The sequence below is a fragment of the Neofelis nebulosa genome, chromosome 1 (assembly GCF_028018385.1).
Source record: "Neofelis nebulosa isolate mNeoNeb1 chromosome 1, mNeoNeb1.pri, whole genome shotgun sequence".
NCBI lineage: Eukaryota > Metazoa > Chordata > Mammalia > Carnivora > Felidae > Neofelis > Neofelis nebulosa.
Window position 1 is genome coordinate 222,853,555 of NC_080782.1, and position 27,106 is coordinate 222,880,660.

Genomic DNA, 27,106 nt, shown 5'->3' on the forward strand with positions numbered 1-27,106 from the left:
CCTCCATCTTGTCCCAGCCCTGACTCTGCTTATTTTTTAATCGATTGTGGTTGTTATTGTTGAGTTATGTGAGTTCTTTATATTAACCCCTTATATATGGCTTGCAAATATTTTCTCCCCTTCTGTAGGTTGCCTTTTCATTTTGTTGATTGTTTCTTTTGCTATGCAGAAGCTTTTTAGTTTGACGTGGTCCCACATGCTTATTTTTGCTTTTGTCATTGTGCTTTGGGTATCATATCCAAAAAACCATTGCTGAAACTGATGTTAAGGAGTTTCTTCCCTATGTTTTCTTCTAGGAGTTTTATGGTATCAAGTCTTCTGTTTAAGTATTTAATTTATTTTGAGTTAATTTTTGTGGGGGTTTGTGATAGACGTCCAATGTCATTTTTCTGTATGTGGTCATCCAGCTTTCCCAGCACCATTTATTGAGACTGTCTTTTCCCATTGAGTATTCATGGTTCCCTTATCAAATGTGAGTTGACGGTATATGCAGGGGTTTATTTCTGAGCCCTCTAGTATATTGGTTTATGTGTCTATTTTTCTGCTAGTACCATACTGTTTTGATTACTATAGCTTTGTAGTATAGTTTGAAATCAGGAAATGATTTTATTCTTCTTTCTTAGGATTTCTTTGGTTAGGATTTTTTTTTTCTGTTTTTGTGAAAAACACTATTGGAATTTTCATAGGGAATGCATTGAATCTATGGATGGCTTTGGGTATAATGGACTTACTAACAATTAATTCTTTAGATCCATGAACATGGAATATCTTTGTTAGTGTCTTCTTCAATTTCTTTCATCCAAGTTTTGTAGTTTTCATTGTACAATCTTTTACTTCCTTGGTTAAATTTATTTCTAAGTGTTTTATTACTTTTGATGCTATTGTGAATGGGGTAGTTTTTTTTTTTTTTTTTCAGACATTTCATTGTTAGTGTATAGAAATGCAACTGATCTCTGTGTGTTGATTTTATATCCTGCAACTTTACTGAATATGTTTATTACTTCCAACAATGTTTTGGTTGAGTCATTAGGATTTTCTGTATATAAGATCATGTCATCTGCAAATAATGATTATTTTATTTTTCATTTCTGATTTGGATGCCTTTTATTTCTTTGTATTTACTAATTGCCCTGGCTAGTATTTCTAGCACTATGTTGAATAAGAGTGGTGAGATGGGTCACCACCATCTTGTTCCTGATCTTAGAGGAAAAGCATTCAGTCTTTCACTATTGAGTATGATGTTAGCTGTGGACTTGTTGTATAATCCATATATATTTTAGAATCAGTTTATCATTTTCAACATGCAGAATCCTTTATATGACTCTCTTTTAAAGAGGTTTCCTGGAAGTTCCAACCAATGACTTCTCATTACATCCTATTGGCTAGACCTATGTTACATGACCATCCCTATCTGCAAGAGTGACTGGAAAAATGTAATATTTTTAGCTGGACATATCATACTCTGAACGAAATTGGGATTTTCTTAGGAATAAAAAAGGAGAATGGACATTGCACAGGCAACCAGCAAGTTCTGACTAAATTGCTAATTCTTTCAAAACTAGTGGGGATAAGGGAAGAAGAGAATAACAGTTACCCTCCTGCTTATTAAATGAGCAGAATTCCAGGGCTTTTGCTGTCATAGTTGGAATCACATTGGTGCAATTTAGGGGAATTGATGGTTCCTGTTATTCTCTTGTCTGTTAGGATCAGGCTGAACAGCAATGAAGGTCCCAGCAATTAATCTGGTAAGACTATAGGGTGGCCCATGGTGGTTTCCATTGATAATTAATAGGCCAAGAAGATTTTCTGCCACACCATCACTTTCGGTTTGATGGACCTAGGGTGGACCCAGAAAAGGTTCCATGGTGGGGTGGCTGGGTGGCTCAGTTGGTTGAGCGTCCGACTTCGGCTCAGGTCATGATCTCACGTTTCATGGGTTCAAGCCCTGCATTGGGCCCTGCTGCTGACAGCTTGAGGCCTGCTTCCAAATCTGTGTCTCCCTCTCTCTCTCAGCCCCTCCCCTGTTTGTGCCCTCTGTCAAAAATAAATAAATAAATAAACTTTTTTTTAAAAGAAAAGTTTCCATGGCATTATAGCCCAATTCATCCACTGCTAAAAGAAAATTAATAGTTTTGGAACAAAAGATTATAAAGATACTTCAAGGAATGAGCTTTTATTCACATCGTCACATATAACTTAATAAAACTAAAAATAAAGCCAAACCTTTAAGTCATTGGACTATCTTGCTTATATTTTTAGTAGGATGATTTTTAGTATCCCTCATCAACCCTAATTCACTCTTTCCACCCCACATTTTAAGATTGTTTGAAATTAGTGAACTTAGGAGCAAGGACTAGTAGACAGGGTAATCTGTGCCTTGAAAGAAAGAAAATGTGAAATCATCTGTTCTCTACTACACTGGTTTAATCTATTCCCTCTAGACTGTGACCCAATCTAACAGAAAGTAAGGAGCCCATATCTGCATACTAAGACCCTGCCTTCCTATCGTTATTAGAAAGGACCAAGAATGAAAAAGCAAGCTGTGTTATTCTGGTTTCTCTGAGAAGCAAACACCAAATGGGATTAAATGTGCAAGGATTTTTATCAATTTATTTTATAATTGTTAAATTAAAAATTTAGACAAAAACTTTTCAAATAAGTCGATTTCTCACGTCCGCATCAGGCATTTTCTGTGTCCTGAGAGCAAAACAAATATAGGGCAGGATCTCTGACCTGTGACTTGTTGACAGATTCACAGATGATCATGTTCTTGTTTTAAAAACAGGCAACCTAGGCACATAATCAAGATATCAGGTATCTGAGAATCAACTTTTCGCTAGTAGTTTTATTTTTATTTTTCACACCACCAGGTCCTAGGATGGGCAAGCACAAATCTAAGTTCACCAAAACGTCACCCAGACAGGCATGAAACTGACAGCAAAGGGCCTTCAAACCTGATTTATTCTTCTGTGTTCTCTCTAAATCACAATTTGTGCTGATAAGGTGACTTAATTTATTTAAAAGTGAAATGGAGAAGCTCAAAGAAAATTGAGTGAACCCCAGGTTTATGTGTTGAAAACCTCCATTAGCAGCTGGGCCACAGGCAAAACGGGGTGGGAGAAATGCAGCTAGAAACAAGATTAAGAGGTGATAAAGCTCATGAGATAGTCTCACTTAAGTCACCATTTTACTGCTTGAAAGGCCTGGCAGAGGAGGAGGATGTTCTAAGTAATCTATTTGCTGATTCTTTTTCCCTCTTCGTTATAAATGATTTAGCTCATGGCTTTTCTGCTGTTTCCCTCAGGGAGATCATCCTCAAAAATATAATAAATAAATAAAAGTCATCAATACCTGAAGTTTTCTCAGATGAGTTTCATTTTTGCAGATAATTCTCTTACTGCATTAATCTTCCTGGAACAACCCTGAAATTCTTTTCCTTCATGCATTTGCTCTCCTGAGATACCTACAAACCATTATTCACCATTTTAGCCTTCCCTTCATCTGGCTATGGTTCTTTTTTTTCTCAAGTGTGGGCAGGTCAAATCCTTTGAGAGAATTTGCTGCATCTATAAATTTACCAATGCTTTTGGTCGCTTCTGTTTTTCACTTAGCTCTTGAACAGTCCCACAGCCTGTGACTAAATGACACATACTGGTGATCTCTTCCTAAAGGAGTTTATTCAAAAGCAACAGAATTGCACGTTGGAATCTATTCCTGCAGCAGTTTGAAGCTGTGAGCCCTAGCTCTGTGAAATGGAAGATTAGACATCCCCACAGTCTACATGGCTTGAAAATATTGCAGGATGTTTGGTAAACATAAAAAGCAGTCTTGGGAACATCTTCAGCATACAGGGGGAAGTTCCAACACATTTCACAAGAGAGAAAAGTAATGCAGAGAAAGAGGAATTTCAGTCTTCTCTGCTGATTACCCCTCCCAGAACTCTCCCTGCCCTCCCTCCAAGGGGGTTACCAAGGGCAGCTGGCTGCAAGGCTGCAGCTGTTCTTAATTGTTGATTTTAGCCTTGCAGTGGTCCCAGGTGGGAGAGGATGCCATATCTGCCCCCTGGAATGGACTTACAGGTGTTTGAGAAATGTTTTCTTTCCTGTGGGTTACTTGACACTCTAACAGACGAGCTATTATGATATACTGGCTGATGTCAGGAGACCTGGGTTTAATAGTCCTTACTTTCTCCTTCCTCTTATGTATAGACTTGCTGAAAAAGATCTGCTTTCTGTGGATTTCCCCGTTTATTCTCCTTTCTGTGATCTCTGCAAATGGGCAGGATACGTCGACAGCAGAAGTGAACATCAGGTATAAGATCTTTATGAACTTGCTCCAGGCAGGCGCTGATTAAAATGGGTTCTATACTGAAAAGCCACTAAAAGAAAAAATGAGTGTATTCAAAATTAACTTAAAAAAAACAAACCCAAAATGCTACTTGAGTAAAAACAATGAAAGCTAGTTTTATTTTTGTTTTGCCTTGTTTTCTTTTTTTTTTTTTTTTAATTTTCTTTTTAACATTTATTTATTTTTGAGACAGAGAGAGACAGAGCATGAACGGGGGAGGGGCAGAGAGTGAGGGAGACACAGAATTGGAAGCAGGCTCCAGGCTCTGAGCCATCAGCCCAGAGCCCGACGCGGGGCTCGAACTCACAGACCGCGAGATCGTGACCTGAGCTGAAGTCGGACGCTTAACCAACTGAGCCACCCAGGTGCCCCTTGCCTTGTTTTCTAAGAACAAATGTATTAGGACTTGGGTTCTAAATACGGCTGGGCATGTATTCACGTTTGTTCTGAGGACGTAATGACGAGGTTTCATTTGTGGGCTGTGGACGTCATGTGTGTCACATTGAATGCATTAATCTGAATATATCGATACTAGGGCAGTACTCCTGCCTCCTACACTCCCCCTTAGGTTTCAGGTAACTGGGCTCCTTCCTTGGGCCCCATGCCTGCTCTGGCCCACCTCTGACCAGTCCCTCATACCTCTCCTGACAGCCCACTTCTACACTACGCTCTGAGACCAGTACCTAGACTTCCCTGGCCCTGTGTCTACCCTGGGTGTGTGCCTGTGGAGTGATTATGTTTGGAGGTGGAATGAAGGGGTGTAGAGCCTGCACATGCTGGCTGGAGTGTCCACATGCATGTAATCAGTGCTCCTCAGGTGGGCAAAGAAAGGGGCACCTGAGCCTGGTCTCCATATGTGCTTTTGTCCGGATATTACAAACGTTAGGGATGGGCTTCTCCTACTGGCTGGTGCAATACTTCAAAAAAGGTAAAGAACATGAGTTATGATTTAAAATTAGATTATTTCGCACTCATTTTCAATCTGAAGGCAAGTGCACAGGAAATTAGTCTCAGTGGAAACAGAAAGTGAAACTGACCACTTTGGTTCCCCCTTTTAAGATCTATGAATTGCCTCTCTCAGCCAATGATACATTTATTCACATGTTAATTTGAATGTTTGAAAGTTATTGATATTTTAGTAAAGTACGTTGGAAGGATCAAAAGTAACATTTTGTCGGAAAATGATAGATGTTGAACAGTATTTTAAAGACCTGCAAATTGTACCAGGGTCTTGAAGGCTGTTCAGGCTTAGGGTGACGGTAATAAGCCTAACCACAACTCTGCGTTATATTAGTTCAGTTAAACACCTGGACACCTGAATTTGGTTGAATACAACCAAATAAAAGGCTCCACAAATTTCTTGTAGTGCCCCGCCGAGGAGGGCTGAGTAAATATTTACTGTATTTTAAAAATTGATCCCATGTTTGGTCAGAGTAGCTCACCCAATAGCCCGAGATGGAATCAGCCTAAATCTCTTGATGTTTCAGTGGCACTGAAAGCCAGCCCTTGCTTCCAAAGCCAATGGCTCCCATGATTTGTCAGATACTTTAGTGTAAGAAAGCACAGTTAACTTTTCCATTTACTATGCAAGTAGATGCAAGAGTGCACTAAAATCAGTGTAATTTGGCTCCCTCCTAGAAAAGCGGCCCCAGTTAAGTCTCAGCTTCCTAATGGTGTCAGTCCATTCAGTGGGCATTGACCCCTGGATCTTCCGTTCAGTGGTTTCAACTGGCCTCGGTTAAACAATGAGTGATGATTTCTGTTAGATTCTTTCCAGGAGGGTATATTATCTTTCTGTGATTGGGGATGAGTTTGGGAGGGCATGAACAGAGGAAGAGTTATGTAGTCAGAGGACTGATAGGATCTGATGAGGGTCTCCTGTGACTTTGCCTTAAAGCACTGTGGGATTTCCCTCCAGATGATCTTAGTTTTCTATCTTGAGTACCCTAATTTGTATTTTATCTGTTCTGTTCCAAAATGGCCTTAAATCTCAATGTTTTTCAGATTGTGAATCTTGACCTATTAGTGGTTGTTAAATTGAATTAATGGGTCAAAGCAGCACTGAAAAATATAGAATGAAGCGGAGTAGAAATTAGCAGAGCATATCTTAGGTAGCAGAAAGGAATTATTATGGCAGAACTTTTGTTTCTGTTGTGTGTGTATGAGTACTGAACATTGCTGTAAAACATTCTTTGCATGAGTTGTGATGAGAAAAATGTGATAAAGCACTGATTTGAGGCAGATTGTTTGAAGGTAGAGTTTTAGGTATGTGATAGGCATTAGGAGAGAGAGCTTTAGGGGCAGGAGACCTTCTGTGCATAGCTTCCACCACCCCCTCTGAAGGCAGTCAGCCTCCCACTTTGCCAACTCATTAAGGTCAAACCTTTTGATGTTGTTCTTTTATCCTTGCTTTGTAGAAGACCATCATGAAATCAAAATATTTTCAGTAAATAATAGTTTTCAGCTTATAAGATGCCCATGGTAACCCACTTGATTATGCATTCTAGATTCTAGATGCTATGTTCATCCCAGAAAGGAGGCCAGGTTCAACTCTCAGCCTCTAAGAAGGCCTCCAGCAGGGTATTCTCTAGTCTATTTTGATGAGTCAGTGTTAATATGACTACTGCCTTGAAGGGGGTGCACTTATCTGAAAGTATTTCCTGTTTCCAATTAACTTTTAAGTTTTGAAGGTATGTTGCTATTACTTGGCCTAAGTAAGGTATGATTGGCTATATGACATCTCCAGTAGCCAAGGGTTTATTCAAAGGGAGTGAAACAAGCAGGTGGCACTGGTTCTCAAGAACAAAGGTCATGGGGTGCCTGGGTAGCTCAGTCGGTTGAGCCTCTGACTCTTGATTTTGGCTCAGGTCATGATCTTGAGTTTGTGATCTCATGCTGGGCATGGAGCCTGCTTAGGATTCTCTCTTTCCCTCTCCCTCTGCCCTTCCCCTGATCTCTCTTTCTCACTCTAAAAAAAAAAAAAAAAAAAAAAAAAAAAGAATAAAGGTAACACATAGAAGGAAATGGTTCCTGGATGCTAGGTAGTTCCGTGGAGGCAGGGATGGCTCCATATCTTATTGCTTACTGGCTCATGGAATACTCCATTGAGGATCACAGACAGACTCAGGCAGCCAGTTGCCTTTTGAAGGGACTGTTTTTGGTAGTGTCATTCCATTACCATTTCAGGGGCCCAACTATTCCACTCTGGAATTGCTAACAATTCCCTTCATTCCAAATCAGTGCTATTTGTTACAAGCCTACTACTACTTTTCCCTTGGGGAAGCATAGAGACAGGGTAGAACTCTTTGATGAAAAGAAGGGGGTTTACTCTTGGGCATTTAATTAGTAGAATATATTTTCAAGCCTCTTCCATCAAGTAACGCCAGCTGATGCCAAGGAGAATGGGAGTCTTGTTGGCTTTGTTGTCTCCATTGAAGTCTCCTTGCATTCACCAAAAAATGCCTTGGAGAAATCTTAGGCCCAGAAGGAGTTAAGCTGTGTGTCTGCACAGTGCGGCTTTGTTCTGGCAACATCCCATCGGTTTAGGTCATTTCTGATGACTTCACTCTCCTGGTGACATCAGCCTCTAATCTCCTGAAGGTGAATTCATGTGCGATTGCTTCAAAATACTCACTCCCTGAGTTCCAGGCCATTCCCGTTGATATATGGACAGAGCTTGTCTTTCCCAGGCCGCAGTCTGGTCTGTGCACTGCATTTGTGCTTACCATATCATATTACTGTGTGGACATTATGTCACTAACTGGCACAGCCCAGCTCAAAAGTGAAATGTGTTTATTACAAGCAAAAACCCAAAAGCGAACATCAACTCTCCTGCATCCTACCCCCAGGTATAAAATAAAAAGATTAGTGGGATTCCTCCACTGTATTTTGGGTTGATATTCTAATTGTTCTCTCTCTTCTCTCTTTATGTGGCCTGAATGTTGATAGTCTCTTCCTCATAGTTTTCAGTCCACTATACCCACTAACTCTCGAAAATGTTTGGTTACTGATGGCACAAATTAAATATAAATCTTTGAAATAACTTAATTTGGCCTTGTTTTAAAATATCAGTTCTGTGAATGAGGGTCACTTGCTTGCCTTCTAAAACCATTTCCGATACTTTGCCTTTCAAATGTCATGAAAAAATAAAGAGTGGGCAGGAAAGCAACTCAGGTTTATTGGGTGAGTGCCCAGAGTTGGCTTTGACCAAGATGGTGTTGCTGTGCACTTGTCCAATGCTGACAGAGGTGTGCATGCCTCTAGGTATTGTGGAACATGGACTGGAAGGGTCCCTGGATTTTGTCTAGTCTCAGAGGCCAGTGTAAGCACATTTTATGCCCTTTACTGCCCTTTTTCTGTTATGTACAGACTGTGGTGACACCCAGTTATGTTACCAGGGATTCAGAATGTCACAGTGCCTCCGTGAGCCCTGTTGTTCTCCCATGGCTCCCACCCCTGAAGGGAGGGAATGTGCTGTACTTGAGGTCCTGTGTCTTCTGTTGAGACCTAAGCCAAAATGGGCAGAGGAGGGGAGCCTCTCTGCAGAGAAGCACAGTCCTTACACCATTTCCAGGATCCAGTACATCCATTTCTTTTTCTGATTAATGGCTCTTGGCAGTCAACTGTAGCTTCTGGTGGACATAACCAGCAGGGTACACACTGAGGTTTAAAATCATGTCAGTGAAGTTTCATACTAACACAGTATTTTTAAGAGGAGAGACTGGTGTTTAAATGAACCAATACAATGCCACTTTCACTATTTATCTTCATTTCATATTGAAGGGAAAGAAAGCAGTGAATAGAGCTATTCACCCTTCCAAGAAGAATGGTGCAGTTTTCAGATAGTCCTGACTACGTATATTTAGTTTTGGGGTCAGCCTACAGATTACAGGGGTACCGAGAAGATACTCTTTTCCCCCTTCCTCTTCACAAAATAAATTTAGAGGATTTTTTTGAGGAAGGAAATAAAGTCACTGGATGACTTGCAAATATATTTTTAAATGCGGGAATGGTTAGGCTTTTTGAGTTTCAGATCTGTTTTAGTTGAGGGTGGGGGTGGGGGTGGGGGTGGGAGACTGGCTGTAACAGAGGAAACTGGGGGAATCTTAGTCTAAGATGTTGGCACTATTACCATTCACATCTGCTCAGGATATACAAAGATATTAGATTTTTTTAAAGGTTTAATATAAAGTACAATAAATTTCTTTCTCCTTTTGCTGCATCTCCAAGGAAGTAGAAATATTAGAGAACCCTCTTTACAAACGCTTTCTCAATGCCATTCTCTTCTTTGGTTCATGCAGAGAAAAAAATAGGAGAAAGAATAGAGGAAAAAAAAACCCCCTCACAACCTAATTAAAATAAGTGAAAATTAAAAAAAAAACCCAAACCTTCTTGTGCCTTACTTATTCTCTTCTGGCAGCCATGACTGTTTATGTATGCATACTTTATACACACACATGCTTTAGACACACCCATATTTACTCCCTTCCCCCCAAATAAATACTCCTGAGGAATTGGAATTTCCCACTTCCCTGCTGTCTGTAAGCTTCTTGAAAATGAGATGGTAGAACCTTCTTATTTGGCTGAGAAGTCTGGAAGAAGTCCTCCTTCCTAGCAGTAAAATGCCTCATACGGACAGGGGGTTGTAGTCTCATTTGGAGATGAAAAGTAGTGGTGGATGTCTGCTGTTTGGGCAGGGAGGAGGGCGGTTGGAATAAGGAGCCAGCAGTTGATGGGCCCTGTGTCTTTCCCACGCACACTGTCGGGGTGGTCCTTGGAGAGAGAGTGCTTTATTTCTGTTCCTGAGAAGACAGAGAGATGTTTGCTTTTGTAGTTGGACAGGAAAGGCTGGCAGTGTCTGTAGCAAGCTAGGTAGTCTGTGCATTGTATGCATTTATTTGTTTGCATTTATTCCTGCTTTTTGCAAACTAACCTTTGATGAGCACGCCTTGCTGTTAGTCTGCTGAGTACTTTTCCTCCTGGGAGATGGCTAAACCACCACCAAGGCGAAACCACCCAGTTTGTCCACTGTCTCACCAACTCCCCCCACACCCCCCAGCGGGGAAGGCCTCCCATTCCATACCTCCCTCCTGGAGTCTTCTGCTTAAATTAGGCTCATGCCAAGCTTGTGCCAAGCTCGGGACCGGCAGGGCCATCACACTAGACGCAGACTAGGGAAGATGCTGGTGGCTGGAGGTACAGAGGAGAGGGAGCCTGTCTGCCGAAGTTGACGTGCCCGTGTACATCCACCAATGTGTGTGATGGGAGCGTGTCTCAGCAAACCCTTCCCTGAGGCTCTGCCACCTACCACTGCCCGTGTGATCCTGAGCAAGAACCATAGCTCCACACAAGATGTGTATCCTTTGTCCTGGAATTCTGGCTCCGAAGAGAAGTTCTCGCTGGAGCCATCAGTACCTGCAGCCAATGGGACAATAAGCACTGATACAGTTGTGCTCACCAAGTATTGGTTTAATTAGTAAAAGAACTAATTTGGTGAACAAGTGTTTTGGGTAATCTTCCCTATCTAGCAGGCCAGGTGAGGGGCTCCAGATAATGAGCGCACAAGCACTACCCGACCTGCCCCACCCCACTAAGTTCTTTTGAGTTTGTGATCTGGTCTGAGACTAGGCACATTATCTGATGTGACATTCCCACAGGACCAGCCACCTCAAGAGGACCTCGTGTTAGCCCCAGTGGTGACCAAATGAATGATGACTAGTGAGAACACACTGTGGTACCTTCAATTTGTATCCTGTGCCTAGAGCAGAGCCTGGGCAATACACAGGCACTCAGGAACTACTTGATGGGTTGAATTGTTGAAATCAACTAAAATTTGCTATCTAAAATAAACCCTGAACATGAAAACGGAAGCTATAGATACATCCTAATGTTTCAATGATCCCAGGGATGTAAAACACAGTTTTTGTTTTTGTTTTGTAATGTTTATTTATTTTTTAAGAGAGAGACAGAGTGCAAGCAGGGAGGGGCATAGAGAGAGGGAGACACAGAATCCGAAGCAGGCTCCAGGCTCTGAGCTGTCAGCACAGAGCCCGACACAGGGCTTGAACCCACAAACTGTGAGATCATGACCTGAGCCAAAGTTGGACGCTTAACCAACTGAGCCACGCAGGTGCCCCAAACATATGGTTCTTTGAAAGGACCCATCCTGATATTCTTACTCAAGTATACCTACTTTTCTTCCATTTGACGTTTTAATAGTGTGGTCGTGGAGACAGCTTCCAAAATGGACTAAATCTATGAGTGGGGATCCACAATTTTCTCCAAAATGGGGGAGGCTTCATATAGTATCTTTCTGGTCTGCTGTTTAATCTTTAGTTAAGGAATTCAAGGAGGTAACTTCCATGGAGGTGGCTTCTCAGATGACGATTTTCTTATAATATCTTCACTCAGTTTTTTGACAAAAAAGTGGTAACTTTTTCATTGTTCATTCATTCCACACAATTTTTAATATTGCTTATTTTCTCCCCTCCCCCCCTTACTCCCTCTTGGCCACCCCTAGCACCCTGCACTGGATTGGGATTGCTCCATGAGGACAGTGATCATGCCTGACTTGTTCAACACTGAGGTTCAACCTCAGCACCTTGCCCAACACCTGGGCTGTAGACGATGTTTAATGTTATTGTGTTTAATGAATGAATTGATAGGAATGAATGATGACTAGTAAAAACACAGGGGTTCCTGCCCTGGCTTGGTTTATTGCACTAGATCCTGACAACTATCAGCACATGTGAAAAAACAATTGAGAGTCATTTCTCTGGTGAATCTAGTTTTGGCAGTGGGCGATTGGTGTTTGGCCAACAGCTTCTCATTGTAGGCGTTACTCATACATAAGCCATAGAAGTCTTCCCAGAGAAGTCTGGTTTTGCTGCTGTTGTTGTTAATTTAGTATCATAAAAGTTGTGGAATATTACATGCACAAAAACTGCATGTAACAAGTATGTACAGCTTAATAATGTATCATAAACCAAATAATTGTTGAACTACTACCAAGAAATAGAGCATCACCAGCTTCTAGGAGACAGACCCCTTTCATGATCTTTCCCAATCATCAATTCTTTTCTCCCTCCAAAGGTAACCACTACCCCAACTTTTATTATAATAACATCTTTGTTTTTCTTTGTGTTTTACCACCTGAAAATGTTTGTGTCCCCAGATGCAAAGATTTAGTTTGGCTTATTATTATTATTTTTTGGACACTATATTAAAGTGAAGCCATTTAGTATATGTCTTTATTTTGTCTGCCTTCTTTGTTACACCATTACTTTTTGGGAGTAATCCATGTTGTTATGAATAGATATAGTTTATTTTTTTATTACTGTTGTATTCCATTATAATATAAATATACCACAATTTATTTATCTACTGTTGGACTTTTTCTCATTTTTTCCTATGAAAAATAATATTTCTATAACATTCTTCTTAACATCTTTGCATGTGTATTTTGGTGAAACTGATGAGCCAGAGGACAGGAGTATCTTCAGTGTTAGTAGATAATGCTAAGCTGTTTTCCAAAATGGTTGTACTAAATTTTTCCCCCTTTCCCCATCAGACATATAGAGAGTTCCCGTTGGCCTACATCTTTGCCAGTATTGGTGTTGTCAATCTTTTTAAGTTTAGTCATTCTGGTATTTCACTGTGGTTTTTATTTTCCACTCTCTGATTACCTAGTACCTGTGCAGTGGAGTATCTTTTCTTATGTAAGTTAGCATTTGGATATTAACTTCTGGAGGTATCTTTTCAAGTGTCTTATTCCTTTTTTTTTCTACTGAGTTGTTTGTCTTTTTCTTATTGATTTGTAGGAGCTGTTTAAATATCCTAGATACGAGCCTTTTGTGAGATATATATGCAAATATGTTCTCATGCTCTGTGATTTCTTAATGGTATCTTCTGATGGATAGAAATTCTTAATTTTAATGGAGTCAATTTGATCTATGTTTTCCTTTACAGTTAATATTTTTTTGTGTTCTGTTTAAGATGTCTTTCTCACCCCAGAGATTATGAATATATTTGCCAATATTTTATACTTTTTTGTTTATTTATTTTTGACAGAGAGAGAGAGAGAGAGCAGGGGAGGTAGAGAGAGAGAGAGAGGGAGAGGGAGAGGGAGAGAGAGAGAGAGAGAGAGAGAGAGAGAGAGAGAGAGAGAGAATCCCAAGCAGGTTCTACACTGTCAGTACAGAGCCCAATGCGGGGCTTGAACTCATGAACTCATGAACTGTGAGATTCTGAGCTGAAATAAAGAGTTGATCACTTAAAAGACTGAGCCACCTAGGTGCCCTGCCAATGTTATATTCTAACAGGTTATTGTTTTATCTTTTTCATTTGTCCACCTGAATTGATGTTTGTGTATAGTGTGAGAAAGGAAGTTGAATTTCAACTTTTTTTCCATATTGATATTCTATTGTGTCATCTTTGTCATAAACCTATCTTTCTGGACTATTTTATTTCATTCTTTTTCTCCATTTTTAAGTTAATATTACACTGTTTTATTTACTATGCTTTTTAGTTAGTCTTGATGTTGAGTAGATGGAGTCTTCCAAAATTATTCTTTTTAAACCATATCTTAACTATTATAGGATTTTGCATTTATATGTAAGTATTGGAATCAGCTTATCAAATCTTAACTCTTCATCTTCAAAGTTGAGATATTCATGGGGATTTTGTAGACTCTATAGATTAATTTACACAGAACTTATGTCTTTACTATATCAAGTCTTTAGATCTAAGAACAAGTCCTCTCTATTTTTTAGACCTTTATTTTTTCAATAATGTTTGGATTTCCTGAGTTATTTTTTATGTATGGTATAAGTTATGTATCAAAGTTAATTTTTGCATGTAGACATCCTATTGTTCCTGCACCATTTGTTAAAAAGGCTATTATTTCTCCATTGAATTGACTTTGTACTTTTGTTGAAAATCAGTTGTCCACAAATGTTTGCATCTATTTCTGGACTTTTTGTCCAATTCCAGTGATCTGTCATCCTTATGCCCATACCACACTGTGTTGGTTACTATAATTTATAGGTCTTAAAACCAAGTAGCGTAAATCCTCCAACTTTGTTCATACCTTTTGAAATTGTTCTGGCTACACCAGGTGCTTTGCATTTCCATATGATTTTTTTTAGAATTAATTTGTTAATTTCTACAAAAATGCCCACTGATATTTTGATTAGGATTGTGTGTTGCATCTATAGATCAGTTTAGCAAAATTTTACATCTTAAAAATATTGAGTACTCTAATCCATAAGCAAGATATAGCTCTCCATTCATTTGATCTTAAATTTTCTCAGCAGTGTTATGTTATTTTTCTAAGATTTTCTAATTTTTTGTTGTTATTGTGAATATTTTAAAAATTTCATATTCTAATTGCTCATTGTATGTAGAAATATGATTAATTCTTATTTATTGATATTATAATGCTGTGACCTTGCTGTATTAGTTAGCTCATTATTACTTCTAGTACCTTCTTTCTACATTCCATCAAATTTTCATCCAGATGATCGTGTGATCTTCCTTTTACTTTTCCCTTTCCAATCTTTATGCCTTTGATTTGTTTTTTATCTTTTTACACTTGTTATAACCTTCAGTATAATGTTGACTAAAAGCAGTGAGAGTAGACGTTCTTGTCTTGTTCCTGATCTTAGAAGGAATCCACCCTATGAAGTGTGATGTTGACTCTAGGTTTTTTTATAGATATCCTGTGTCCATTTGAGGAAGTTCCTTTCTATTCCTAATTTTCTGGGAGTTTTTTTTTTAATGTTTATTTATTTTTGAGACAGAGAGAGACAGAGCATGAATGGGGGAGGGTCAGAGAGAGGGAGACACAGAATCTGAAACAGGTTCCAGGCTCTGAGCTGTCAGCACAGAGCCTGACGCGGGGCTCGAACTCACGGACCGCCAGATCATGACCTGAGCCGAAGTTGGACGCTTAACTGACTGAGCCACCCAGGCGCCCTGGGAGTTGTTTTTTTTTTTTTGTTTTTTGTTTTTTTTTTATAAGAATAAAGTTTGGATTTGGTCATATACTTTCTATAGATGTATTGAAATGATACATGTTTTTTCTTTTTTAGTTTGGTAATATGGCGAATTACATTGATATTTTTGAATGTTAAATCAGCCTTGAATTCCTGGGACAAACTCCACTTGGTTATGAAATTTTACCCTTGTTAACTGTTGTTGAATCTGATTCACCAAAACTGTGTTTAGAACTTTTGTATTCATTTTTATGAGGAATATTGACTGTAGTTTTCACGTAATGCCTTTGGTTTTGCTATCAGTGTATTTATGATTTGCAGAATGAATTGGGAAATATCCCCTCTTCTTTAACTTTCTGGAAGAGTCTGTGTAGAAATGGTCTTATTTATTCCTTAAATGTTTAGTTGAATGTACCAGGAAAGCCATTTGGGCCTGGGGTTGTTTTTGTAGGAAGAGTTTTAACCACAAATTTAATTTTTTCTTAGAACATTAACTTTATCCCACACTTTACATGATGACTAGATTTTGCTTGGATTTTTTGATGGTGTTGCTTCTCTAGAAAGTCAGGCAAGTGGAGACTACTCGTAGTGTTTCTCAGGCTCACTTTAATCAATTAGTCTATCTTGAGTCATTTATCTGACTACTCTCTGGGACCCACTGGCTAATCATTGTTACCAAAACTTAAATTCTCTTTTCTTCCTTATTGTTCTGCCACCCTTACCTCCAGGAAGCACTTGCTGATTAGACCCATACTGAAGGTTCTCAGTCTCAGCTGAACTTCAGTATCACTCAGGTGCCATTTTACTTTGTCTTAGTTAACAGCTTTTTCCATAGTCCACAGTGGCTGTTCAAGTTTCTCAGGTTCCTATTTTTCACATCTCCCTTCTATTCTAAGATTATCAGGTTCACTTATGTCTTTACTGAGGCCCTGCTACATGTTTAATCCTCTGTTTGGCACTAGTTATACAAAGGCCCTTGACTTCAAGGATTTCACAATTTCATAAAAGAAAAAGAGTAAGACTGAAAGAAAGCTCAAAGAGAAATAATGATTCAAAGAAGGATATGGACAGAATCTAACAAAAAAAATTAGAAACAAAAAAATCTAGTACAACGTTTCATGTATTAACAGAGGTATGCATATGTATAAAAATATCATATCACATACATATATACATATTTCACACATCTTTTATCCATTCGTCTATCAGTGGACACTTGGGTTGTTTCTATATTTTGGCTATTATGAATAATGCTCTAATGAACATGAATGCAGGTATTTCTTTGAGATATTGCTTTCATTTCCTTTGAATATATACCCACAAGTGAGATTGCTGAATCATATGGTAGTTCTATTTTTAATTTTTTAAGGAACTGCTAAACTGTTTTCCATAAGAGTTGTAACAATTACATTCCCACTGACAGTGCACAAGGACTCCCTTTCCTACATAGCCTCATCAAAACTTGTTATCTTTTGTCTTTTTGATTATAATCATTTTACTAGGTGTGAGGTGATACTTAATCATGGTTTTGTTTTGCGTTTCCCTGATAATTAGTGATATTCAGTTTCTTTTCATATACTTGTTGGCCATTTGTATGTTTTCTTTTGAGAAATGTCAATTCAGGTCCTTTACCCATTCTTTAACCTGGTTATTTGTTTTCTTGTTATTGAGTTGAGTTCCTTATATATTTTGGAAATTAACCCCTTGACAGATATATGGTTTGCAAATATTTTCTCTCATTTCACAGGTTGCTTCTTTACCTTGTTAATTGTTTCCTTTGCTGTGAAGAAGCTTTTTAGTTTGATGCAATTCCATTTGTCTATTTTTGCTTTTGTTGTTTATGCTTTTGGGATCATACCCCAAAAATAATTGTCCAGATCATTGTAAAGCAGCTTTTCCCTCTGTTTTCTGCTAATAGTTTTATGGTTTTAGATACTATATTTAAGTCTTTAATCTATTTTGAGTTGGTTTTTGTATACAGAGTGAGATAAGGGCCTAATTTCATTCTTCTGCATGTGGAAAACCAGTTTTCTCAGCACCATTTATTGAAGAGATTTTCCTTGTCCTAATTTTATTTTTTTTAATTTTAAAGTTGTTGATCCACTATCTTCTTGTTTTCATGATTTCTAACAGGAAATTTTCTGTCAGTCTGATCTTTGTTCCTGTGGCTATTTTTTAAGATTTTATTTATTTATTTATTTATTTATTTATTTTAAATCTACCAGGGGTTTTGAGCAATTTGATTATGATGGGTTTTGGTGTAGTTTTCTTTACATTTCTTGTCCTTGAGGTTTCTTGAGCTTCTTGGATATGTGGATTTGTGATTTTCATCGTATCTGGAAAACTTTTGACCATTATTTCTTTTGCAGTATTTTGGCATTATTTTTCTTGCTTCCTTTCTCTCTCTCTTTCATTGGGGACTCCAATTACCTGTATATTAGACTGTGTGAAGTTGTACTATAGTTCACTTGTAGTTATTTTTAAAGTCTTTTTTTGTGTTTTATTTCAGTGATATTTTCTTCTCAGTGTCCTAGCTTCTGAATTTCTTCTTGTGTAGTTTTCATCTCTAGTAGTCTGATTTTTTAAAATATCTTTTCTGTCTCTACTTAACTTTTTGAATTTATGTAATATACTTATAATATTCTTTTAAATTCCCTTGTCCGTTAATTTTAACATCTCTTTCAGTTTTGGATTGTTTGATTTTTTTTCCTCAATACTTTCCTGTTTGCTTTGCATGTGTGTTTGGGACAGCTCCCAAAACAGCCTGTCAACATGAAGGCCAAATTCTTTAGTAGAAGAGGTGAGGAGAAGATTAAGGGTGTAAGGGGAGGGGGCGGTGCTGAGTCCTAGAAACTTGAAGCTATGTAGAGGGAGGTTCATTAAATGCTAACAAGGGCTTTACATTTTTTTTAATGTTTATTTTTGAGAGAGAGAGAGAGAGAGCGTGAGCAGGAGAGGAGCAGAGAGAGAGAGAAAAAGGGAGAGAGAGAGAGAAACACCAAATCCAAAGCAGGCTCTAGGCTCTGAGCTGTCAGCACAGAGCCCAATGTGGGACTCGAACTCGTGAACCACGAAATCATGACCTGAGCCGAAGTCGGATGCTTAACTGACTGAGCCACCCAGGCGCCCCCCACCTTTTTAAAAATCTTTAAACCTGTTTACTTATTTACTTGGGATTTTTTATTTACATAATGTTCACACAAATACATTCTCATAAAGAATCAGGTAATACAAAGACTATGGAGGAGAAGAGGAGTTCATTTTATGGCTACTCTTGGTATCATTTTCCACTCTAAAAGGTAATTGCTGTTAACATTTTGTTGTAACTCTTTTTAGTTTCCCTTCTATGCATCTTCATGTACATATATGTCCACACACATTGATATCACACTTTTTTCGTGTGATATCACACAAGGTCTTGATGATCGTTTCCTGTTAGTACTGAGGATCTTCAACACTGAACACCCTGTACTCCACTTTTAAATAATCTCCCTCCATCCTCTTCTGGTCCATAGGGACATCCCCATGTTCTCAGATATGTCTTTTCTCCCTCAGTGATAGCTCGTGCGATTCCAGCACCTGCCTGAACCTGTAGGCCTTTCCTCTTCCTGGTGATGGTGATGCATGTAAGTCCCCCACTGAACTATGGGCTCTGTAGCATGGACATTGGGTCCCATCCACCATGGTATCTCCAGGGCAGGGTGGGCTCATGAGTGTTATGAAATAGTAAAGACAGATGAATACTATTTCTCCACACCCCTTTCATCTTCACTCAATGGGACCCATCCTGGAGGAGCAAGAGGATTACTATTCTTTGTAATTCTTTTGTACAGTTCTTCCCTGGCCTCTGCCAGTTTCCTCACATGTGTGCACTGGTCAGTATTTTGAGTAAGTGGAGACCCTCTACAAATGTCCAGTTCTCTTTCCCTATACAGCCCTTGCTTCTCCCTGTATCCTGATAACGTCAAAAAAATTTTTTTTTAATGTTTATTTATTTTTTGAGAGAGAGACAGAGTGCAAGTAGGGGAGGGGCAGAGAGGGAGACACAGAATCTAAAGCAGGCTTCAGGCTCTGAGTTATCAACACAGACCCTGATGCGGGGCTTGAACTCGAGATCATGACCTGAGCCGAAGACAGAGACTTAACTGACTGAGCCACCCAGGCGCCCCGTGTATCCTGATAACTTTAGCCACACTGGTCTTTCCAAACTCAGGTAAAACACCACAGGGAGACTGCAGACTGCATCTCAGTTTTCCCTTCCTGTGCCGTGGCCTGGAAACTATTTCATGGCAGTAGGCTGGGGCTGTTGTAGGGCTCTCCTCATTCTTTTTCTGTCCTATGTCTTCTCTTAGGTTCTGTTCTGGTAATTATTCACTATCACGTTAACTTTCTCACAGCATCAAACATTTTTAAAATCGTTTATCCTGTTACTCTACTATTCTTTTGTAAAAGGTTTGGCAGTAATTACTGTCTGCAATTGTTGGAATAAGAGCCCCAAACCTTTTCGTTTCAACCAAGTATTTTTCAGATAAGTGAGCAGTTGTTTCAGGTGTGGAGGGGTCCTCGGGTAGAATCTAAGTGGGATTTAGAACTGGTCGTCTGACATGGCTGGCAGTTTTGGTGGAAAAGCCAACTGGAAACCTCTCTTCTGATGAGGACTGAGGAGATGCTTGAGAGGGTGCTCATCCCGGGTGGCACCCAGAGCCAGCCGGGTAAGGTTGACTCAATAACGAAACCTTGGGGCCCCTGGGTGGCTCAGTCAGTTGAGTGACTGACTCTTGATTTCGACTCAGGTCGTGATCCCAAGGTCATGGGATCAAGGCCTGCATCTGGCCCTGTGCTGAGCATGGAGCCTGCTTAAGATTCAGTCTCTCTCAGCCTCTGCCCCTTTCCTCTGCTGCTGTGCGTGGTCTCCCTCTCTCTCTCTAGGGGGAAAAAAAAAAAGAATGAAATCTTAGTTATCAGCGAGGAGGAGGATTGAGAATGATGTCAGTCATTCACATTTCTGTCCAGCTCCCATTGGTTTATGAGGACTGTATATATAGAGAGTTCACTGTATGTTAAAACAGAAAGGGCACATTTACTAAACTTTTTTTTTTTTTTTAAGGGAGGCAAAGTCCATTCATCAGCATGTAGGAGTGGGAATCAGTGTAATTTGAGCATTTACTGTTAATATGACTCTTTACTCACACCCCAGCTGGTGAGGCTTGGAGAAATCAGGTTACAAGAAGCCAAGTTAGCCTGGGTGCAGCTGAAACTTGACAGAGCTTCGTTAGAAGAAATAGTAGTTAGAAGGAATGGTAGTCCTTGGCACAGACCCATTGTCCGTTAGAAACTAGCCTGAGGCCAGAAACTCATTTTACCTTGACCTCAGAATATCCATCAGATGGCAAGGTTCTCTCCTGGGACTGATATTGTTCTGGGCTGATATGCAGAGAGATTGACTTAAGAGTTCTTAAATTTTGGAAATGAGTCACACATAGGGTCAGGTTTGCTAAAACTTAACGTGCTGAAACTGCCTGGAGGCAATTTGTTGGTAACCTGTAGGCACTGGGCAAGATATAAAAACATTAATACGATGCATAAAATGAAAGACAAATAGTGGAGGTGAGGAGTGGGGAAGCTATCTGCAGTGAACATAGCTCTAGTTCACAAGATGAAATCTATATTTCACTCGGCAGAAGGTCCAAATCTGTATCGCACTAACTCTGCAGTTTTAACTAAAACAAAGACAGGATGGCAAATATTTAAACAGTGATTAAAACATTGCCCAGGCAATAGGAAATGCCTCCTCTTGCCAACTGTTTGCTTGGGCAAAATAACGTAAATGAGGGGCACACAAACCATGTCTTCCTGGTTGCTCTCAGGGACACTTCTCTGGCATAAGGGCAGCTCCCTCAAACATTAACTGAAGTCCTGTGGGTCCCGCTGGAAAGAGCCTAATGGAAAGAACTCTGAAAACTGTCGATGGCTAAAGGGGGATGTAATATATATTTTTCTTTTAAGATATTTTACATGTATAAGTGACAGGGTGCAATCAGAGCAGATTTCCCTACCACAAGTTTGAGTGCTTAACTCAAAACAAACCCATATTTGATTTGGCAGCATAACTCTCCCCTCATCCCGTAATTTGGCTCTTGGCCCACTGTTCATCTAATTGCCATGGGTGCAGCCTAAGGGCAACTTGAAGAAAATATTGCCATTACTAATTATAGTGACGTTGTGATTGAAATTCATACTCTATACTTTGAAATACCTAAACTGATGTGAGAGCACAGAAGCACCTGAATATCCCCCATAAATCTATAGTCTGTTAAAGTTCACCATGGCCATCATGTCATAAGTTACACTGGGAAATTCTCATTTCGGCTTTCAGTCAGGATGACCACAATTTTGATCAAATCCCGCTCAGTGTTTTCTCCAGTCATATTAAAGGTGAGGCCTTTTGGTACGTTGGCCCAAAGTGGTAACGATGCTGCCGTGCTCTTTTGTAGACAGGCGAATGAATGAGCTGGTAACTTAAATCGCATCGGTAAATAGTATTCACTGTCACATTCTCAACATTGGATTAAATACTGCAAATGAGCGGCCAAGAGAAAAGAGTGTTATGAATTGAATTGTGTCCCCTCAAAAGAGATATGTTGAATTCTTAGCCCTGAGTACCTCGGAATATGATCTTATTTGGAAATAAGATCATTGTAATTCATTAAGAGGAAGTCATACTGGAGTAGAGTGGGCTCCGAATCCAATATGGCTGGTGTCTTTATAAGAATGGCCATGTGAAGACGCAGACACAGGGAAAACTCTATGCATGAATGAAGGCAGAGATTGCAGTTAGGCATTTGCAAGCCAACCACTGCCGTAGATTGACAGCAAACCACTGGAAGCTAGTAGAGAAATAAGGAAAGATTGTCATCTATAGGTTTTAATGACAATGTGGCCCTGCTGACATCTTGATTTTGGACTTCTAATATCCTGAACTGTGAGACAATTAATTTCGGTTGCTTTAAGCCACTCAGTTTGTGCTACTTGGTTCTGACATCCCTAGAAACTAATATAATTCGGAATGCCTCTTGTCTTCAGGACACATGGAATCTGGGATGGATATGATACATACACAGGGTGTAGTGAGAATGAAATGTGGAATATAGGGAGGGTCAGTCAAGACAAAGATACTAGAGGAGGTCAACTTTAATCTGATTTCAAAGTGTCACGAGGAGAGTCCTCAAAGACATTGGAAGTGACTTTTTTCCCCTTGTGAAGTCTGGAACCAAGAGAAGGCTATCTGTAAAATGGATGAAATGTCCAGATCTTTCTCTTCCCACAATACAGATTCAAATGATACAAACTAGCCCTAGCTTGACAGACACCCTCTTTATTACTAGTGAGCCAACAAAAGTATAGACTAGCTTAATTACATAGATAAAAAGGAATTTGAAATGTGGAATGTTAGAGCCAAGGATCCAGTAGCTAATTATCCCGCATTCAATGTAACTATCCTAACCCTAGTAGCTGTTCTAAAACCTAAATGGCTAGAACCCTGAGAAAACTTTCTTTTAAAGCACTGAACAGAGGGGGCACCTGGGTAGCTCAGTCAGTTAAGCATCCTACTTCGGTTCAGGTCATGATCTCACGGCTCTTGAGTTTGAGCGCCACGTTGGGCTCTGTGCTGACAGCTTAGAGCCTGGGGCCTGCTTCAGATTTTATGTCCCCCTGCCTCTCTCTGCCCCTCCCCTGCTTGCACTGTCTCTCTCTCTCTCAAAGATAAATAAACATCAAAAAAATTAATGTGATGAACAGAAATTCCACCTCTCTGGATTTGGTGATTTAGTGCAAATGTGGATCCAGGGCCAGTCTAACAGCCCATCCCAGCCCTCATAGCATGAAAGCAGAATGCTCAGTTCCATGCCTATGGTAGGGTGCTCCACAAAGCTCTGGTTCTCCTGGTTGGTTACCCACCATACAAGGGCCACATCAGCTCTCTAAAATGAATATCTCGCCACATAACTTCTTCTATACAACCTTTTGGTGGCTCTGGCTGCCTACAGATCAAATCTTAGCATGATGTAATAACAAGCCTCCATGATCCATTCCCTCTCTGGGTTCCTCTCCTGCCATACTCTCCCTTTAATTTTATATCTAGCTACACAAAATTACTTGTTTACACAATACAACCTTATATGTGTCCTGCCCCTGTAACTTTAATTTACTATCTCCCAAACATATAATGCCTTTACTGCTTTTTCTATTGGGAAAACTCTAGTTAATCTTCAAAACTTTTTTTTAAAAATTAATTTATTTTCATGTTAGTTGACATACGGTGTTGTGTTGGCTTCAGGAGTAGAACCCAGTGATTCATCTCTTACATATGACACCCAGTGCTGTTCTCAAAAAGTGCCCTCCTTAATGCCCATCACCCATTTAACCCACCCCCAAGCCCCCACTCCAGCACCCCTTAGTTTGTTCTCTGTTTTTAAGAGTCTATTATGGTTTGCCTCCTCTGTGCTTTTATCTTATTTTTCCTTCCCTTCCCCTATGGTCATCTGTTGAGTTTCTCAAATTCCACATATGAGTGAAATCACATATCTGTCTTTCTCTGACCAACTTATTTCACTTAGCATAATACTCTCCAGTTCTATCCACATTGTTGCAAAAGATTTCATTCATTTTGATCACCCAGTAGTATTCCATTGTGTGTGTGTATATATATATATATATATATATATATATATATATATATATATACCACATCTTCTTTATGCATTCAGCAGTTGATGGACATTTGTGCTCTTCCCATAATCTGGCTATTGTTAATAGTGCTGCTATAAACATTGGTGTGCATGTGCCCTTTTGAATCAGCTTTTTCGTATCCATTGGATAAATTCCTAGTAGTGCAACTGCTGGGTTAGAGGGTAGTTCTATTTTTAATTTTTTAAAAAAATTCCATACTGTTTTCCAGAGTGGCTGCACCAGTTTACATTCCCACCAACAGTACAAAAGGGTTCCTCTTTCTCCACCTCCTTGCCAATATCTGTTGTTGCCCGAGTTGCTAATTTTAGCCCTTTTGACTGGTGTGAGGTGGTATCTCATTGTGGCTTTGATTTGTATTTCCCTGATGATGAATGATGTTGATCATCTATTCATGTGTCTGTTAGCCATCTGGATGTATTCTTTGGAAAAGTGTCTATTCATGCCTTCTGACCATTTATTCACTGGATTATTTGGTTTTTTTTGGGCGTTGACTTTGGTAAGTTCTTCATAGATTTTGGATACTAACCCTTTATCTGATATGTCATTTGCCCATATCTTCTCCCATTCTGTTGGTTACCTTTTAGTTTTGTTGGCTATTTCCTTTGCTGTGCAGAAGCTTTTTATCTTGATGAGGTCCCAATATCTCATTTTGGCTTTTTTTTTTTTAATTTTTTTTTTCAACGGTTTTTATTTATTTTTGGGACAGAGAGAGACAGAGCATGAACGGGGGAGGGGCAGAGAGACAGGGAGACACAGAATCGGAAACAGGCTCCAGGCTCTGAGCCATCAGCCCAGAGCCTGACGCGGGGCTCGAACTCACGGACCGCAAGATCGTGACCTGGCTGAAGTCGGACGCTTAACCGACTGCGCCACCCAGGCGCCCCCCATTTTGGCTTTTATTTCCCTTGCCTCCAGAAACATGTCAAGTATGAAGTTGCTATGGCCTAAGTCAAAGGGGTTGCTCCCTGTTTTCTCCTGTAGGATTTTGATGGTTCTTGGTCTCACATTTAGATCTTTCCTTCATTTTGAATTTATTTTTGTGTATGGTGTGAGAAAGTGGTCCAGGTTCATTCTTCTGCATGTTGCTGTCCCATTCTCCCAGCACCATTTGCTAAAGAGACTGTCTCTTTCTTTCCATTGGATACTCTTTCCTGCTTTGTCCAAGATTAGTTGGCCATACTTTTGTGGGTCTAGTTCTGGGGTTTTCTATTCTATTCCATTGGTCTATGTGTCTGTTTTTGTGTCAATACCATACTGTATTGATGATTACAGCTTTGTAATTAATACAGGTTAAAGTCTGGGATTTTGATGCCTCTAGCTTTGGTTTTCTTTTTCATCATTACTTTGGCTCTTCAGGGTCTTTTGTGGTTCCATACATATTTTAGGATTTTTTTTTTCTAGCTCAGTGAAGAATGCTGGTGTTATTTTGATAGAGATTACACTGAATGTATAGGTTGCTTTGGGTAATATTGACATTTTAACAATATTTGTTTTTCCAATCCATGAGCATGGAATGTCCTTTCATTTCTTTCTGTCTTCTTCAATTTCTTTCATAAGCTTTCTATAGTTTTCAGGGTACAGATCTTTTACCTCTTTGGTTACATTAATTCCTAGGTTTTTTATGGTTTTTGGTATACTTGTAAATTGGATCGATTCCTTGATATCTCTTTCCTTTGCTTCATTATTGGTATACAGGAATGGAGCCAATTTCTGTACACTGATTTTACATCCTGTGACTTTGCTGAATTCATGGATAAGTTCTAGCAGTTTTTTGGTGGAGTCTTTTGTGTTTTTTATGTAGAGTATCGTGTCACCTGTGAAGAGTGAAAGTTTGACTTCTTTGACAATTTGGATGCCTTTTTTCATTTTGCAGTCAAATGCTCTTCCACTGCCTTTTATTTCATTTTATTGTCTGCTGACACTAGGACTTCCAACACTATTTCTGTTGTTAAACAACAGCGGTGAGTGTGAACATCCCTGTCATTCCTGATCTTAAGAGGGAAGTTCTCGGTTTTTCCCTATTAAGGGTGATATTAGCTGTGGGCCTTTCATATATGACTTTTATGATGTTAAGTTATGTTTCTTCTATCCCAACTTTCTTGAGGGTTTTTATCAAGCATTTTGTCAAATACTTTTTCTGCATCTATTGACAGGATCATATGGTTCTTATCTTTTCTTCTATTAATGTGGAGTGTCACATTGATTGATTTGTGAATATTGAACTAGCCCTGCATCCCAGGAATGAATCCTACTTGGTCATGGTGAATAATTCTTTTAATGTACTGTTGAATTCAATTGCTAGTATCTTAAAAATTTTTTTTAGTGTTTATTTATTTTTGAGAGAGACAGAGTGTGATGGGTCAGGGGAGTGCAGAGAGAGAGGGAGACACAGAGTCTGAAGCAGGCTCCAGGCTCTGAGCTGTCAGCACAGAACCCAATGTGGGGCTTGAACTCACAGACCACAAGATCATGACCTGAGCCAAAGTTGGACACTTAATTGACTGAGCCACACAGGCATCCCTTGATTTACTAGTATCTTGAGAATTTTTGCATCCAGGTTCATCAAGGATATTGGCCTGTAATTCTCCTTTTTAGTGGGATCTTTGGTTTTGGAATCAAGGTAATGCTGGCTTCATAGAACGAGTTTGGAAGCTTTCCTTCTGTTTCTAGTTTTTGGAACAGTTTGAGAAGAATTAGTATTAACTCTGCTTTAAATATCTGGTAGAATTTCCCTGGGACTCTTATTTTTTGGGAGATTTTTGATAATGGATTCCATTTCTTTTTAAAAAAAATTTTTTTTTAAACTTTATTCATTGTTGAGAGACAGAGAGAGAGCATGAGCGAGGAAAGGGCAGAGGGAGAGAGACACAGAATCTGAAGCAGGCTCCAGGCTCTGAGCTGTCAGCACAGAGCCCGACATGGGGCTTGAACTCACAAACCGTGAGATCATGACATGAGCCGAAGTCGGATGCTCAACTGACTGAGCCACCCAGGCGCCCTATGGATTCCATTTC

The 27,106-nt window shown here is 39.5% G+C and overlaps 1 long non-coding RNA gene across 1 annotated transcript in view; it reads left to right on the top strand.

The window, feature by feature from the left end:
- Positions 1 to 3,844: 3,844 nt before the first annotated feature.
- LOC131486118 (uncharacterized) overlaps positions 3,845 to 27,106 on the top strand; it is a 204,889-nt gene continuing 181,627 nt past the window's right edge. Inside the window, exon 1 of the long non-coding RNA XR_009249192.1 lies at positions 3,845 to 4,311. This is a non-coding gene — a long non-coding RNA (uncharacterized LOC131486118). The remainder of the gene's footprint in view (positions 4,312 to 27,106) is intronic.